The sequence below is a fragment of the Tachyglossus aculeatus genome, chromosome X1 (assembly GCF_015852505.1).
Source record: "Tachyglossus aculeatus isolate mTacAcu1 chromosome X1, mTacAcu1.pri, whole genome shotgun sequence".
Lineage (NCBI taxonomy): Eukaryota > Metazoa > Chordata > Mammalia > Monotremata > Tachyglossidae > Tachyglossus > Tachyglossus aculeatus.
In genome coordinates, this window is record NC_052101.1 from 109878612 (window position 1) to 109889555 (window position 10944).

Genomic DNA, 10944 nt, shown 5'->3' on the forward strand with positions numbered 1-10944 from the left:
CTTCTATTGCTTTACAGTCTATCTAGCAAATCAGTCCTGACCTGTGATTCATTTCCTGCAGCTCCAAATTAGGCACGGTGCTAATATTTGAAAACAATGACCATTTCTAGTGACTCAGTCAGTGAACCAGAAATAAATACCGGGATTTCAGTCATTTTGTTTCTCAAGCTGCAAATTCGTGTTTTATGACACAAGGAAACCCCTCCTTGATGCATCTTTCCCCAGCAACCTGACTGTGATTTTTCCCTTAGAGATGAGCTGAGAAAAAAAAAATCTTAATTGACTGTGAAGAACTTTCCCAACTTTTGTTCTTGCTCGCTCTCTCTCCTCCTTCAAAGCCTTAATAAAAGCATATCTCCTCCATGAGGCCTTCCCCAACTCAGTCCTCATTTCCTCTTTTCCCACTCCCTTCTGCGTCACCCTTGCACTTAGATTTGCACCCTTTATTCACCCCTCCCTCAGCCTCAGAGCACTTATGTATATATTTGTAATTTATTTATTATTGTTAATAATAATAGCATTCATTAAGCGCTTGGTATGTGCTAAGCACTGTTCTAATAATAATAATAATGTTGGTATTTTTTTAAGCGCTTACTAAGTGCCAAGCACTGTTCTAAGCACTAGGGTAGATACAAGTTAATCAGGTTGTCCCACATGGGGCTCACAGTCTTAATCGCCATTTTACAGATGAGGTAACTGAGGCACAGAGAAGTTAAGTGACTTGCTCAAAGTCACACAGCTAACAAGTGGCGGAGCCGGGGTTAGAACCCATGACCTCTGACGCCCAAGTGCTCTTTCCACTAAGTTATAATAATGTCTACCTCTCTCTCTAGATTGTAAGCTCCTTGTGGGCAGGGGACGTGTTTACCAACTCTGCCATACTGTGCTCTCCCAAGTGCTTAGTACAGTGTTCTGCACACAGTAAGCGTTCAGTAGGTACCATTGTTTGAAGTAGGATGTGAAATAGAAAAGGGGGGAAAAAAGGTATGGTTTCTTTGAGCTTTTTGAGTACCCAGGAATGTCAGAGGGTTGTGATTGTTTTCCTTCATAGTTGAAGATGACACCACTGATGTTTACCTACTGGGGGGGGGGGGGGGCGTGTGTTTGTCTGTCTGTCTGTTCATCATCATCATCAATGGGGTTTGTTGTGTGACCTTGAACAAGTCACTTAACCTCTCTGTCATTATCATCAATGAACCGCATCAAAATTGATTAACCTGTATCTACCCCACTGCTTAGAACAGAGCCTGGCACATAGTAAGTGCTTAACAAATACCATTAAAAAAATCATCATCATCATCAACGGTGTGTATTGAGCACTTACTAATGTTGTATTGTCACCTCCTGAATGCTTAGTACAGTGTTCTGCACACAGTAGGTGCTCCATACTTACCCCTGATTGGTTGTGAGGCACTGTATTAAACACTTGGGTGATTACAATGTAAACAGAACAAACAGTCACTGCCCTCTGGGAGTTCGTGATGTGATGCAAGTAGGAGAAAGAACAGAGATATAACAAGAAATACCCTTAATGTATCGGGATGAGCTAGCTGAATAAATAATAAATAGTGAATAAATAATTCACTATGCAAATATAAATATACATAGATATGTAAGGGCAGAGGACAGGAAGGAGACTGTGGGTCCCATATGGGACAGGGACTGTGTCCAACTTGACTATATCTTATCTACCCGAGTGGTTAGTACAGTGCCTGGCACATAGTAAGCACTTAATAAGCACCATCTGAAAAACAAATGAAGTAGGCAGGCGCTAAGGGTTAGGGTTGATGAGATTGTGTGAGTTCATCAGGGAAGGTTTCCCAAAGGAGGTGGGAATTTTAGGAGGACTTCCTGTCTTCCTCCTTCCTAGCTTCTCAGGGCAATTATGGTTCTCCCTCCCCAGGCCCCGCTGCCCTCACATAACACAGATGCTGAAACGAGAAGGCTGGGCAGATTGGGCGGGAGGGCAGGTAGACCGACCCCAGGCAAAGGGGAGAGACGTGGCAGCAGCGAGAGGCCCCGGCCGCCCCTTCCACACACCAGAGCGGTGTGGCCGTCTATTGACGTCACAATAATATACGAACGGGGATCAAAAAACGTCAGCCAGGATGACTTCGAAACGTCTACCCCCTCAGTCTTCAACTTAATGGTTAGTCTAATGCGATTTTGCCCATAAAACAATGTTTTTTTCCAGAGCACATCTCTCCCTTTATAGAACATCCTACAGACAATTGCCTAGGGCATTATTCAGCTAGGGATACTTTTTTTCTCTTTCCAACTTCCTTTTCTTGCCTCATGATTCAACTGGCTTCCTCGTCCCTTCCTTCCCACTAGGCGCCAAAATGTCTCAACCTGGCCCTGCTCCTACCGAAGGCGTAGCTGGGCCTTGGTCTGCCTAGCCTCTGCAACCAAACAGGATCGGCAGGAGACATTTATCTGGATCCTTTAACTCTGTTTTTCCCATCAAACCCCAAATGGGCAGAAAAAACAAACTGAGTAGATTTCTTATCCAGCTGTCGTCTACCAGCTGATATCAAGTAGTTTTTAATATACAGACCTCAATATTCCTTCCTGTCTCTCACCCTTTCTCTTGCCAAGTGCCAGTTTAGGTGCTTCTTTTGAAGGGTTTCCCCTTCATCAGACACTAACGATTCTAATTCCAGCCCCTGAGAGCAAGGATTTTCCCCCCCACCCACCCACCCCCAGTCAGGAGAAGGAGGTTGGGTGTTGCCCAAGTGACGCTGGAAATGAGCCAGATTTCAGGGATGGCGGGGAGGTGGAAGAGCTCAGATTCAGCCCTGCGGGGAGGGGCACCCCGCTTTAACCCCAAGGACATGTTTGAAAAAAGCATAAGAAACTGAAGCCATGAAAAGTGACCCCCTTTTGCTACAGAGCAAAAGGAAGGCTTCTTCTTCTTCTTCTTCTTCTTTATGGCATTTGTTAAGCAGTGCCAGGCACTGTACTAAGCGCTGGGATGGATACAAACTTTTCAGGTTGGACACAGTCCCTGTCCCACCTGGGGCTCACAATCTTAATCCCCATTTTTCAGGAGAGGTAACTGAGGCACAGAGAAGTGAAGTGACTTGCCCAAGGTCACACACAGCAGACAAGTGGAGGAGCCTGAATTAGAACCCAGGTCTGAGTCCCAGATCTGTGCTCTGCCCATTAGGCCATGCTGCAATCAATCAGTGGTATTTCAGTAATGGTATTTACTGACCTAAGCGCTTGGGAGAGTAGTGTAGCAGAGTTGGTAAACACATTCCCTGCCCAAGACAAGCTTATAGTCTAGAGGACGCAATGGCAGGACTACCGTTGGTGAAGATGTTGTGTGGCTTAGTGGATACAGCGCGGGCCTGGGAATCAGGAGGTCATGGGTTCTAATTCCGGCTCTGCCACCTGCCTGCTGTGTGACCTTGGGCAAGTCATTTCACCTCTCTGTGCCTCAGTTACCTCATCTGTAAAATGGGGATTGAGTCCGTGAGCCCCTTGAGGAACAGGGGCCGTGTCCGACCCGATTTGCATGTGTCCACCCCAGCGCTTAGTACAGTGCACACAGGAAAGACTTACCATATACCACATTTATTATTATTATTAATATTCCGCTTACCTGGGAGCCCACTCCATTGAGATGTCAGCAGGTAAATGGCCACGCAAGTCGTCTGTGCTGATTCCATCGTTGCAGGAGAGAGACAGGCAGGATGGGGCTAGGGTGGGTGGTCCTTTAAGGAAGCAAACACGACAGCATCTGCTCTTCAGGGCTTACAGCGGCTGTCCCACACTGAGAAGGTTTTCCCTCTGAGGCCTGGGTGATTCTGGGTGGTGGTGTTGGCCAAACGAAGCCCTGGCCAAATTGGCATCCGGCTTCTTTCCGCCCAAGGTTCTTCCCAAGCAGAAATTGGTAGGACGCCCAGGTGACTGAACCATGTCCTTTCCCTGCTACGCTGAACAAAGACCAGTCACGGTAGCCGGAGAGAAAAGTTCTGTAAGGAGCTCAGATCACACTATGGACTTCGGCAGTCGGAAGATCACCAACTTCAATGGGTATGGGGTGAAAAATGAACATTTCAATTTCATCGGTGCGTGCTGGCCACATTGACTGCTGGTACGTACGCAGGCGCAGCTGTTTCCCTTTGCTGGCTGCTGGTAACAAGCTGTTCCTGGTGAGATGGAGGTGGTGTGTTGCCATTCTGTTGGGTTGGGGTTCCGGCTCTTAGGGGCTGGCAAGCTGTGTTTTGAGGGCGCCCAGTACAGAGTCCCGATGGATCCGCACTCGCCCATACGTGGATCGACCCGGTTCTCGCGGCAGTAGCTTGAGGGGGCGTTGAAGGTTAATCCGACTTTCTCCTGCCACCTGTCCCACCGGGGGGGCCAGCTGGCGGTCCATCCAGATGCATCCGTAGCCGGAACCCCGGGATGGCATGCGGGGAAACCAGCGATGTTGGTAGTACTCTGCGAAGAGAGTGAATTAGGGTTGGGTCAGATGGGGCCGGGCAGGTACGGGGAAACCAACAGGGCCTCGGGTCTGACCCAGTTGCTCCTCAGTGAAACCCCCGGAGCCCCGGGGACACAACCACGTGATGCAACCAGGAGCTGAGGCGCCCTCCCCTAGCATGGCAGCCCCGGACCCTGGGCTCCACTCGGAAACACGGCCTTCCGGGAACCGAGTCCAAACGGCGGGAGTGGGTTATAGAGCGGGAACAAATGGTACAGCGGATAAAGCCTAAACTGGAGTGGGAGCCCGGCCCCTTCACTACCTCTCCATCGTATGACCCGACGGCAATGTTCGGCCCTCAGAACCGTCAGGATGCCCAGTGGTCAGTACCGAGCTCCAAGATCTTTCTCTCCAAGTGAAGGCAAGGAGTCGGAGGCCTGGCCTGGCAAGGGGTGGGGCAATCCATAGTACGTATTGAGCACTTACTGTGTGCAGAGCACTGTCCGAAGCGCTTGGGAGAGGACAATCCAAGAGAGGTGGTCGACGCGCTCCCTGCCCAGCCCAATTCCCTTGTGCTTCCTCCAGCACGATGATTTTTGGAGCTGAGGTGGGGGGAGGCGGGGAGGAGTTTTCTGGATCTCCGCAAAGAACGATTTCATGTGCCCTTTGGCACTGCTTCCAGGTTGGCAAAGGGGTTTCTGGCACTCTAAATGACCTAGGTGGCAGGGGCCGGGCACACTCCCGCGGTGCGTTTGTTTTAAAATGTGTCTTTTAGACTGTGAGCCCACTGTTGGGTAGGGACTGTCTCTATATGTTGCCAATTTGTACTTCCCAAGCACTTAGTACAGTGCTCTGCACATAGTAAGCGCTCAATAAATACGATTGATGATGATGATGATGTGGAGCAGGGAGCTAGACTCTTGAGGCTGAAAGGGACTGAGGGAAATTACCCGTTCCATTCCCCTGCCTCGAAAGGGACCAGATCCCGAAACATTATCATTATCATGATTATGATTATTATGGTATATTTCTTAAGCATTTTACTATGTGCCAAGCACTGCTCTGAGCGCTGGGGAACAACAGGCATTCCCCAAGACTCAGCCACAATACGTTCCACAAAAAAAGGGGGTGAATCATGATGGAAAAACAACATCGTGGAGGATGTTTTCCCATAGACTCTAAACTGGAGTTCGTTCCAGAACCCCTGGGACAATAAATAATATGAAATTCCTTTGCAGGCAATATTCTGTAACAAACATCGCTAAGCTATTATTTATTATCTATTGAAGTAATTCAAAGGGTAACATCCCAACATTTAACTAAATAAGGAATTGTAATAGGACCATTAGTCCTTACAGGAGGCTGCGGAAGTAGAGGCTGGCTCTGCAGCCTCTGGGTAGTGGATTTTCAACTTTGGTGAAAAACGTGTCCAATTTAGGCTGAACCTATTACAAGATACTTTTTGAAGAAAAGGAAAAGGCTAAGTCTTTATGAACATCTCTGTACTGCTTTGAACTCCTCTTTCTATCCGGGTCATCTTCAGTCGTTTCTAAAAATTCTTCTGCTTTCTTGAGAATTGCTGCAAGACTTTGAAATCCCCCAATTTTAGCTGGTGGTAGAGCTAAGATTCGACCCTTAAAGGCAATAATAATAATGATGATAATAATAATAATATTTGTTAAGCACTTCTATTGTGCCAGTCCCGATGCTAAGCACTGAGGTAGATACAGTCAGATCAGACACAGATCAGATCAGACACAGTCCCTGTCCTATGTGGGGCAGGTTAAAGTTGGGGGAGAACGGCTACTGAAAACCCATTATACAGATGAGAGGACTAAGCATAGAGAAGTGAAGTGATTTGCCCAAGGTCACACAACAGACAAGCGGTGGAGCTGGGGTTAGAACCCAACATGACAAGCAGTATGGCCTAATGGAAAGAGCCCCGGTCTGAGAGTCAGAGGACCTGGGTTCTAATCCCAACTCCGTCACTTACCTGCTTTGTGACTTTGGGCAAGTCACTTCACTTCAATGGGTTCTAATCCCGCCTCTGCCACTTGTCTGCTGTGTGACCTTGGGCAAGCCGCTTAACTTCTTTGTGCCTCAGTTACCTCATCTGTAAAATGGGGCCCCACTTGGGACAACCTGAATACCTTGGATCTACCTCAGCACTTAGAACAGTGCTCAGCACATAGTAAACACTTAACAAATACCATAATTATTATTATTCTCTGTGCCTCGGTTCCCTCATCTGCAAAATGGGGGATCCAACAATCTGTTCTCCTTCCTGCTTAGACTATGAACCCTCTGTCTGATCTGATTGAACTGTATATACCCCAGCGCTTGGCGTTCTGGTTTGTTCCCCTTAAGCACCTGATAGTCACCTCTTCCCCTGCCCCACAGCACTTAGGTCTACATCCATCAGCAGTTCACTTTAATAATAATTAATAATAACGATGGCATTTGTTAAGCGCATACTATGTGCAAAGCACATATGCTGCTTGGGGGGGGGATACAAGGTGATCCCCTTGTATGTATTATGTGTTATGATGATAATAATAGTAATATTTGTTAAGCACTTCTATTGTGCCAGTCCTGATGCTAAGCACTGAGGTAGATACAGTCAGATCAGACACAGATCAGATCAGACACAGTCCCTGTCTGTGGGGATACAAGGTGATCAGGTTGTCCCACGTGGGGCTCACGGTCTTAATCCCCATTTTAGAGATGACGTAACTGAGGCCCAGAGAAGTTAACTGACTTGCCCAAAGTCACACAGCTGATAAGTGGCGGAGCCAGGATTAGAACCCATGACCTCTGACTCCCAAGCCCGAGCTCTCTCCACTGACATCTGTCTCCCCTTCTAGTCTGTAAGCTCACTGGGGGAAGGCACTGTCTCTACCAACTCTGTGGTACTGTGCTCGGCACACAACAAGCACGCAGTATCATCATCATCATCATCAATCGTATTTATTGAGCGCTTACTAGGTGTAGAGCACTGTACTAAGCGCTTGGGAAGTCCAAATTGGCAACATCTAGAGACAGTCCCTACCCAACAGCGGGCTCACAGTCTAAAAGAGGGAGACAGAGAACAAAACCAAACATACTAACAAAATAAAAGAAATAGAATAGATATGTACAAATAAAATAAATAAATAAATAGAGTAAGAAAAATATGTACAAACATATATACATATATACAGGTGCTGTGGGGAAGGGAAGGAGGTAAGATGGGGGGGATGGAGAGGGGGACGAGCGGTAAATACCACTGATTGATCGATCGGTCCATAGTAAGCACTTAACAAATACCACAAGTTATTTAGACCTCAGAGAGATCTGCACAGAGGTGGCAACACAACAGTGGGAGCAGGAGATGTACCGAACGCTCTTTATATTCTCCCCACTTTTCTTCGCTCAGTCGAGCCCACTGTTGGGTAGGGACCGTCTCTATATGTTGCCAACTTGTACTTCCCAAGTGCTTAGTCCAGTGCTCTGCACACAGTAAGCGCTCAATAAATACGATTGATGATGATGATGATGATGATGCCCTTGGGCCTCAGCAGTCTCACACTGGGCGGAACAACCGGTGAGCAAAGAAGAATGGGTTGCCTAGGCCAGGCGGTGTTCGTGAAAAGTGAAAACGCTCCTTTCCTCTCGGAAAACAACCTGCACGAGCTCGATGAAGCCGCGTGGCTTAGTGGAAAGAGCCCGGGCTTGGGAGTCAGAGGTCGTGGGTTCTAATCCCGGCTCTGCCACTTGTCAGCTGTGTGACTGTGGGCAAGCCACTTAACTTCTCTGTGCCTGCTACCTCGTCTGTAAAATGGGGAGGAAGACTGTGAACCCCACGTTGGACAAGCTGATTACCTTGTGTCTGTCCCAGCGCTTAGAACGGTGCTTGGCATATAGTAAATGTTTAACAAATCATCATCAATCGTATTTATTGAGCACTTACTGTGTGCAGAGCACTGTACTAAGCGCTTGGGAAGTACAAGTTGGCAACATCTAGAGACAGTCCCTACCCAACAGTGGGCTCACAGTCTAAAAGGAGGAGACAGAGAACAAAACCAAACATACTAACAAAATAAAATAAATAGAATAGATATGTACAAGTAAATACCAATCAAACAAACAAATACCATTATCAGCGTGCCTCAGTGTAAAGAACACGGGCTTTGGAGTCAGAGGTCATGGGTTCAAATTCCGGCTCCGCCAATTGTCAGCTGCGTGACTTTGGGCGAGTCACTTCACTTCTCTGTGCCTCAGTTCCCTCATCTGTAAAATGGGGATGAAGACTGTGAGCCCCCCATGGGACACCCTGATCATCTTGTAACCTCCCCAGCTCTTAGAATAGTGCTTGGCACATAGTAAGCGCTTAATAAATGCCATTATTATAATTGGTGAAGCAGCGTGGCTCAGTGGAAAGAGCCCGGGCTTTGGAGTCAGAGGTCATGGGTTCAAATCCCGGCTCCGCCAATTGTCAGCTGTGTGACTTTGGGCGAGTCACTTCACTTCTCCGGGCCTCAGTTCCCTCATCTGTAAAATGGGGATGAAGACGGTCAGCCCCACATGGGACAACCTGATCACCTTGGAACCTCCCCAGCGCTTAGAACAGTGCTTGGCACATAGTAAGCGCTTAATAAATGCCATTATTATTATTATTATTATTATTACTATTATTAGACTGCGTTAAGCCGTCATACCCACTGCGGCCACCAGATGGCACCAGGGCTCCCAAAGGACAGTTCCAGGAGCGAGCACACAGTGAGTGGGACAGGTTTAAGACAGGGCTCTTTCTCCATCTGTAACCCTCTGTTCGTTCATTCAATCAATCGTATTTATTGAGCGTTTCCTGTGCGCAGAGCACTGTACTAAGCGCTTGGAAAGTACAATTCAGCAGCGAAGAGAGCCAATCCCCACCCACAACGGGCTCCCAGTCCAGAAGGGGGGAGACAGACTTCAAAACAAGTCAGCAATCAATCAATCAATCAATCGTATTCATTGAGCGATTCCTGTGTGCAGAGCACTGTACTAAGCGCTTGGAAAGTACAATTCAGCAGCGAAGAGAGCCAATCCCCACCCACAACGGGCTCCCAGTCCAGAAGGGGGGAGACAGACTTCAAAACAAGTCAGCAATCAATCAATCAATCGTATTTATTGAGCGTTTCCTGTGTGCAGAGCACTGTACTAAGCGCTTGGAAAATACAATTCAGCAGCAAAGAGAGCCAATCCCCACCCACAACGGGCTCCCAGTCGAGAAGGGGGGAGACAGACTTCAAAACAAGTCAGCAATCAGTCAGTCAATCAATCGTATTTATTGAGCATTTACGGTGTACAGAGCACTGTACTAAGCGCTTGGAAAATACAATTCAGCAGCGAAGAGAGACAATCCCCACCCACAACGGGCTCCCAGTCCAGAAGGGGGGAGACAGACTTCAAAACAAGTCAACAATCAGTCAATCAATCGTATTCATTGAGCGTTTCCTGTGTGCAGAGCACTGTATTAAGCGCTTGGAAAGTACAATTCAGCAGCAAAGAGAGCCAATCCCCACCCACAACGGGCTCCCAGTCCAGAAGGGGGTAGACAGACTTCAAAACAAGTCAGCAATCAATCAATCAATTGTATTTATTGAGCGTTTCCTGTGTGCAGAGCACTGTACTGAGCGCTTGGAAAGTACAATTCAGCAGCAGAGCCAATCCCCACCCACAACGGGCTCCCAGTCCAGAAGGGGAGAGACAGGCTTCAAAACAAGTCAGCAATCAATCAGTCAATCAATCGTATTTATTGAGCATTTACGGTGTGCAGAGCACTGTACTAGGCGCTTGGGAAGCCCAAGTTGGCAACATCTAGAGACGGTCCCTACCCAACAGTGGGCTCGCAGTCTAGAAGGGGGAGACAGAGAACAAAACATATTAACAAAATAAAATAAATAGAATAGATATGTACAAGTAAAATCAATAGAGTAATAAATACGTACAAACAGGCATCAGTAGCATCAACATAAATAAATAGAATTAGAGATTCTCCGTGGTTTCAGAAGTCTGGCCGAGCTCCAACAGCCCCGACCAGGGGCTCGATCTCGGTGCCTCCAGTGGAGGGTACTATTGGGGGAACAATGATGATGGTATTTGTAAAGCACTTACTAGGTGCAAAGCACCGTTCCAAGTGCTGGGGTTGATACAAGGCAATCAGGTTGTCCCACGTGGGGCTCACAATCTTAATCCCCATTTTACAGATGAGGTAACTGAGGCACAGAGAAGTGAAGTGACTTGCCCCAAATCACACAGCTGGTAAGTGATGGAGCTGGGATTAGAACCCACGCCCTCTGACTCCCAAGCCCGGGCTCTTTCCACTACGCCATAAGCCAACCAAGGGGCAGCCCATTAAGCCTTGAGCCTTAGGAAGTTAAGTGACTGGTCCAAGGTCACACAGCAAGTAATGAACAGAACCGGGATTAGGACTCAGGTCCTCTGACTCCCACGCCTGTGCTTGTTCCACTAAGTCATCCATGAAGACA

The 10944-nt window shown here is 47.6% G+C and overlaps 1 protein-coding gene across 1 annotated transcript in view; it reads right to left on the reverse strand.

The window, feature by feature from the left end:
* The window catches only part of IPPK (inositol-pentakisphosphate 2-kinase), an 83461-nt gene extending 79767 nt beyond the window's left edge, over positions 1-3694 (reverse strand). Inside the window, exon 1 of the mRNA XM_038740721.1 lies at positions 3608-3694. The gene's annotated coding sequence lies outside the window, so the exon portion shown is untranslated. The remainder of the gene's footprint in view (positions 1-3607) is intronic.
* Between the last annotated feature and the right edge of the window lie 7250 nt (positions 3695-10944).